This window comes from Manis javanica, chromosome 3, assembly GCF_040802235.1.
Source record: "Manis javanica isolate MJ-LG chromosome 3, MJ_LKY, whole genome shotgun sequence".
Lineage (NCBI taxonomy): Eukaryota > Metazoa > Chordata > Mammalia > Pholidota > Manidae > Manis > Manis javanica.
The window spans coordinates 36,347,181-36,354,713 of NC_133158.1; the positions used below are offsets into that span (position 1 = coordinate 36,347,181).

The following is a 7,533-nucleotide window of genomic DNA, read 5'->3' on the forward strand; positions in this document are numbered from 1 at the left end:
TTTGGATGTTAACCCCTTATCAGATGAGTCATTTATGAATATATTCTCCCATACTGTAGGGTGTCTTTTGCTGTACAGAAGCTTTTTAGTTTGATGTAGTCCCACTTGTTCATTTTTTTAATTTTGTTTTCCTTGCCTGAGGATATGCATCCAGGAAAAATTAAAGATCTTCCAATTTTTAAGTGGCCATGTGGTAATCCAAACATATAGATTTAAAATTTTTTAAATTGTTGATTGTGGTAAAATATACATAACATAAAATTTTCCATGTTACCATTTTTAAGTGTTTAGTTCAGTGGCATTAGTACATTCACAATGTTGTGCAACCATCACCATCATCCATCTCCAGAACTCTTTTCGTCTTGCATTGAGTCTCTGACCCCACTAAACACACATTCCCCTTTTCTCCCACCCCCTCAGCCTCTGGTAACTACTGTTCTACCTGTAACTCTATGAATTTGGCTACTCCAGGGGTCCTATGTAAATGGAATCATATGAGGGTGAGAAGAATACATGCCCCTAAAATATGCCACTTTGGAATGTGGATTTTGAGCTGAAGGCAATCAAGACCCAGCAGACTCAAGAAAAACTTTCCCCTTTCCCTTAACTGCCTAAAAGAATTTAGATGGGGGCCTGACTCAGAGACAGAGCTATTACCAGAGATAACTTTTGATCTGAAAGAGCCATCTGCGTGCCAAGGCAAACACCTAATCCCCTAGCTTCTGCTCTTATCACCCGTGAGTTACCCTCCTCACCTCTGAAGCTCCAGGCCCTTATTCCATTCCTTAGTGCAGCATGTCATGTAAGCCTCAGCTGACCAACTTATTTTTGGGTCTGATTGTCTTTGTGGGGCCCCCGTGCCTATGTAATTAAATTTGTTTTTCTTCTGTTAGTCTACCATGAACCAATTTATGAGCCAAAGAACCTAGAAGGGTAGAGGAAAAAATTTTCCTCCCCAATACTTACAGTATTTATTCTTTGTCCTTTTGACTTACTTCACTTAGTACAATTCCTCAAGGTTCATCCATATTGTACCATGTGTCAGAATTTCCTTTCTTTTTAAGGATAAGTAATATTCTATTGTACATATACACTACATTTTGTTTATGTACTCATCCATCAATGGACATGTGGATTGTTTCCACCTTTGGCTACTGAGAATAATAACCCTATGAATATTGGTGTACAGATAATCTGTTTGAATATCTGCTTTCAATTATTTTGGGAATATACCCAGAATTGGAATTACTGGATCATACAGTAATTATGTTTAACTTCTGAGAAAACTCCATCCTGTTTTCCACAACAGCTGTACCATTTTACATTCCTACCAGCAGTGCCTAAGAGTTCTGATTGATGGTTTTTGATATTAGCCATCCTGATGGGTGTGAATTATTATCTCACCTGTGGTTTTGCTTGCATTTCTCAGTGATTAGTGATGTTGAGCACCTTCTCAAAATGGTATTTATTGGCCATTTGTATATCTTCTCTGGGGTAATGTATACTCAAGTCCTTTGTCCATTCTTTTTAAAGTTTATTTTTTAGATTGTGGCCAAAAACAACAAAATTAACCATCTATACAATTTTTATGTGTATCACTCAGTGGCATTAAGTACATTTATATTGTTGTGCAATTCATATGGAACCACAAAAGACCTCAAATAGCCAAAGCAATCCTGAGAAGGAAGAATAAAGTAGGGGGCATGACACGACTTCTCTGACCACAGCAGGCCAGGAGGCCCTACAATGACCACAAGCTCTGCTAAAATCAAACATCTTTTTTCTCATGTTTTGTACAAAAGTGAGGTAGGGGCAGTGGCAGCTTCCACAGATCTAGAAGTGGGTGGTAACTCCGTGGATCTCCAAGAGGACATCCATCATGATGTTGGGTGTGGTGCAGATCTTGGCCAGCTCAGCATGATCCTTGGTACTCAGGTACAGGTTATGGTTGAGCAGCTCCTGGCCCACGACTTTCTGCAGGGCATTGTGCAGGATGCGTTGGCCCATGTGTGACATCCAGAAGGCACAGGGTTGAGGCCGGCATAGTGGGGTGGGATGCTGGTCAGTGCATTCTGCCGCATCGGCAGCTGTGGGTAGGTCTTCTCCTGTGTGGGCAGCAGGAGCCTGATGCCCCCAGCCAGGGTGAAGAACTACATGTTATGCTTGTTCTTCCACACAGCCCCTCAGCAGCCCCCCTACTCCCACCCCCAGGAAGGGACCCTCCAGAAGGTGTTCACATGGGCCCCCACGTGCAAGTCGGCCCAATGCATGCCCCGAAGCATTCCTTGGCTTCCGGCAGGTACAAGTGCACTATGATGTTGTGGTCATGCTGGATAACAGGAAGCCCAGCTGGGCACTGTCCAACATGATGGCCATGCTGTACATCTCCAAGGGTCGGCATCCCGTGACACGAGGCTCAATGTCTTACTCTCCTCCTGGTAGCAAGCACAGCAGCAAGATGCTCATCATTACGTCTGCAGCCAGGATGAAGTTCTTGACACTGCTCATCTGGTGGATGTAGAGCTAGGTGTTGATGAAGGCCATGCCTTTCAGCTTGCTGGCCCACAGGCTCCACAGGGCTTCTGGCTGATGGCCAACACCAGTGCCACTGCAGTGGGACAGTGCGGTCACAGGCCCCTTCTGCTCCTTCCTGTACAGGACCTTGAACTTGTTCTTGGTCAGGGGCTGTCCAGGCTTGGGTACCACCTAGGTCACAACCATGATTAATATCTGCCCGCAGCACATGACCTCCTTCCCCAGCATAAGGCGGGTCCCAACAACCGTGTAGCCCTTCAGGCCTGACACGTCTCCTTGCTGTGCAGCAACACCGTCTTCATGTGCATCAGGTGCTCTCACTCTTTCATCTCGATCCTGGCATTAGGGATGGCCTCTAAGCTGACTGGGAGATGAGCTGGGTAGAGAAGGCCTCCTGCTGGGGGTGGGTGTACTGGTCATCTCTCTCAGTGGTCTCAAACACCTTCTCTTCACCCATCATGTGCAAGATGCGGGTGCACGGCATGCTGGTGGTGACAGTGCACACCTTGGGCTCCACATGGTAAGCCATGTGGTGCGCCGTGCAGCACAGCAGGATCTTCCTGACAGGCCACAGGGCATCACAGGACAAGTAGGCAGGCTCACCTTGATTGCTGCAGTACAAGAAGCCAAGGGAGCAGTAGATACTGTGGAATGGGATGAAGGAGTTGATAGGGCCATCAATGCCCATGGGACGCAGTTTAAGGGCGCCCTGGCCAGTCACCAGGAGCCAGTGGGGTAAGAGGGGCCACAAATTGCATCTGATTAGCCATAAATGTCCTCAGTAGCAAACCATACCACATGGCCCCAGGCCCCACCCCTCTCCTCAGTGCTGCTGCCTTCTCCCTTCTTTTTGGACAGCTTTGGCTGCTTCTCCTGAGGTTGATGCTGTCAGGGACCTCCCTGAAGCAAACTTTGAGGTTTTCCTGGCTGAGCTGCTAGCCACAGGGGAAGCAGCTCCTGGTTCTCATGCACCAGCAGGTAAGGCCTGCTCCGGTGGCTCCCTAGGGCCACCAGCAGGATATCCTTGACAAGGAGCAGCTCCCTTGACATGTGGTCTCCTCCTTCCTGGCCGCACCCTGCATGGTGGGCTGACCTAAGGAGCTGTCCACCAGGATGCCCTGCCCCATGGGGAAGTTCCTCACCAGGAACACCAGCTGCCAGTCAGGAACTGGTAGACCTCCGCAGTGCTAGTTCTCCAGCACCAACAGGTGCCAGGGCCTGGGCTCCGCTGGGAAGTGGGTGGGGTCCCTGTCAGGGTGGGAGGGGCTGCTCTGTGGGGCTCTTCCTTGCTGGGGCTGAACAGAGGGCCTGTGTCCCAATACAGCATCTCCTCTTCATCATCCACCATGGGGCTGGTCCCGAGCCCTGGCCCTCCACTCCGATCCACTGCAGTCCCCTGCTCATCACGGGTCTGCCTGGTGGCTCTTGGTGGTGTACATGCCACTGACATCACAGTACACGCAGTGTGATTGCCTTGGACTGGTGATGCAGGAGTGACTTCTGCAGTGCCAGGCAGGTGGCCCTGTATTCGTCGCTCTTGAGCAGGAAAATGGTGCCATGGCCCTTGGCACTCATGACCACACAGGGGTTGGTCATGATGCACTGCATGAGGGGGAGCCCAGGTCCACTGGGATGAAGTGCAGCTGGTTCACCCCTTCCAACAGGAGGATGCCTAGCAGTGACACTTGCATGATGGAGTGATTATCCCCAGTGTTGCCAGCAAAGATGTGGGGCCCTGCATGACAAAACCACTGGTGTCCAGCTCCATGATCTCCTACCCTGTCTCTAGGATCATGGCAATCATCCTGGCTCAGGATAAGGAACCTGTCTTCCCTGGCATTATCTGCTTCAGGGGTGCTGGGCTCCTGCTCCTCCCCCTTCCCTTGGGGGTCTCCTCCTGCTCCTTACACAGGGGCAATGACTGTCCACATGTCAAAGCTGCTAGGAAGTTCAAAGGCCATCACCACCTGGGGCTGGATGCTCTCTGCAGCACCGACAGCTGGACCACACCACCATCTCCAGGCCCGGCTCTGGGCTGTTCTGAAACTTCAGCGAGGAAGGAGGGCTTGCCCACGGTTTGTGCTGGCACAGAGTCTCACATTGAGACTGCAGTCACATACCTTAAAGGAGTAAGTGGCCAGCTGTGTGCCTGACTAGGCCTTTTTGCTGTAAACCTCAATCTCAGCCACCTTGTCCTGTGGCACTGACTTGCCCCCTGACCGGCCCACTGTGGGGTCCATCTGTTTCTACTTTGAAGGTGGTTCTTCCTTGTCCATAGCCTCAGGGACGGCACTGGCAGGGGCTCCCGCTGTTTCTCTGTGTACTTGAGGAGGGAGTTGCCCAGGCGAGAGCCAAGGAACAGGTACTCAGGCTCCATGGTGACCATACTGGTGGTGAGGACACTGGCAGCAGCCTCACTGAAGTGGAAGGCCTGGACGCTGCACACGCCATTGGTGCTGAGGGTCAGATCTTGCTGCCCTTGAGGGAGATGGCCATCTTGTCATATGAGATAAAGGTTGCCTGGGCACAGTCGAGGGTATCCTCATGCCCTTCTGGTGTACAGGGGGAAGGCGGTGGTGCAGTGGTGAGTTCCTTGAGGGCCACATCATATGCAGGCATGCTCTGGTTCAGGCATAACAGTGAGTTGCCAGCAAAGACCACCACCCCACCTGTGGGCTTGGGCACAGCCAGGGCCTGGGTGCAATGGGAGGGCAGGCTGGTGAGTGACCAGGTGATAGGGTAGACCTTCTGTGTGATGTTCAGTGAAACGGCCATGATGGTGCACGTGTCCTGCCACATAGGCACTTGCCTAGGCCAGGTCTGGTTGGGCTTGGACAGGACTAGCAGGGTGAGCTGGTAGTAGCCATGCAGAAACTGTAGGTCCACGATGTTGAAGAACTTTTCATCCAGGGCCTGCATGTTGTTGATGTAGGTGGCCAGGAAGCTGGATCTCTGCCCCTCACCCCTTCATGCTCCTTGACAAGGCTGTCTCTGCTGAAGGCAAGACCACCAACTGCCAGTCGTAGATGAGCATGGCTGCACAGCACCCATCAGGGGCCACCTGCACCCTCGGTGTGTGCATGTTCTGCATGAACCCGTCCTGCAGCTCAGGCTTCTCAAAGTAGTAAGGGTGAGGATTAATAATGTCAGTGACTTTTGAATCACTGTACTGTATACTTGCAACTAATATAAGATTGTATATGGACTATACTGCAATTTAAAAAATTGAAAAAAAATTATTGGGTAATTATTTGACTTAAGATTTTTATTTCTTTAACTGTTAAAGAGTTTTTCTCATAATTACTGAACTGATACAGGCTCAAGACAACATACAAAAACTTGGTGATATCTCGAGAAAATGCAAGAATACACCAAGGAGGGGAAAATATGTAATTCTACCACCCAGAAACAACAATCAACATTTTTTACATAAAAATATCATGTCTCCTAAAGATTCCACTCCAAAACAACTAGACCTAATATCTGAATTCAGCAAAGTTGCAGGATACAAAATTAATACACAGTAATTTGTTGCATTCGTATACACTAACAATGAATTAGTAGAAAGAGAACTCAGGAAAACAATTCCATTCACAATTGCATAAAAAAAAAATATCTAGGAATAAACCTAACCAAGGAAGTGAAAGACCTATACTCTGAAATCTATAAGACTTATGAGAGAAATTAAGGAAGATACCAATAAATGGAAACACATCCTGTGTTCATGGCTCGGAAGAATTAATAGTCAAAATGGCCATCCTGCCTAAAGCAATCTACAGATTCAATGCAATCTCTATCAAAATACCAGCAGCATTCTTCAACAAACTAGAGCAAAGACTTCTAAAATTCATATGGAACCTCGAAAGACCCCAAATAGCCAAAGCAATCCTGAGAAGGAAGAATGAAGTGGGTGGGATTATGCTCCCCAACTTCAAGCTCTACTACAAAGTCACAGTAAACAAGACAATTCGGTACTGGCACAAGAACAGACCCATAGACCAATGGAACAGACTAGAGAGCCCAGATATAAACCCAAGCATATATGGTCAATTAATATATGATAAAGGAGCCATTGATATACAGTGGGGAAATGACAGCCTCTTCAACAGCCGGTGTTGGCAAAACTGGACAGTTATATGTAAGATAATGAAACTGGATGATTGCCTAACCCCATACACAAAAGTAAACTCAAAATGGATCAAAGACCTGAATGTAAGTCATGAAACCATAAAACTCTTAGAAGATAACATATACAAAAATCTCCTGAATATAAACATGAGCAACTTTTGCCTGAATGCATCTCCTTGGGCAAGAGAAACAAAATAAAAAATGAACAAATGGGACTACATCATGCTAAAAGCTTCTGTACAGCAAAAGACACCATCAGAAGAACCAAAAGGCATCCTACAGTATGGGAGAATATATTTATAAATGACATATCTGACAAGGGGTTAACATCCAAAATATATAAAGAACTCACATGCCTCAACACCCAAAAAGCAAATAACCCTATTAAAAAATGGGCAGAGGGTATGAACAGACAGTTCTCCAAATAAGAAATTCAGATGGCCAACAGGCATGTGAAAAGACACTCCACATTGCTAATTATCAGGGAAATGCAAATTAAAACCACAATGAGATATCACCTCATACCAGTTAGGATGGCCAACACAGAAAAGACTAGAAACAACAAATGCTGGCGAGGATGTGGAGACAGGGGAATCCTCCTACACTGCTGGTGGGAATGTAAATTAGTTCAACCATTGTGAAAAGCAGTATGGAGGTTCCTCAAAAAACTAAAAATAGAAATACCATTTGACCCAGAAATTCCACTCCTAGGAATTTACCCTAAGAATGCAGCAGCCCAGTTTGAAAAAGACATATGCACCCCTGTGTTTATTGTAGCCCTATTTACAATAGCCAAGAAATGGAAGCCGCCTAAGTATCCATCAGTAGATGAATGGATAAAGAAGATGTGGTACATATACACAGTGGAAT

General features: G+C 47.2%; 1 pseudogene; it reads right to left on the reverse strand.

The window, feature by feature from the left end:
* Nucleotides 1-1,551: 1,551 nt before the first annotated feature.
* On the reverse strand, nt 1,552-5,656 carry LOC108404244 (cleavage and polyadenylation specificity factor subunit 1 pseudogene; annotated as a pseudogene).
* Nucleotides 5,657-7,533: the final 1,877 nt, after the last annotated feature.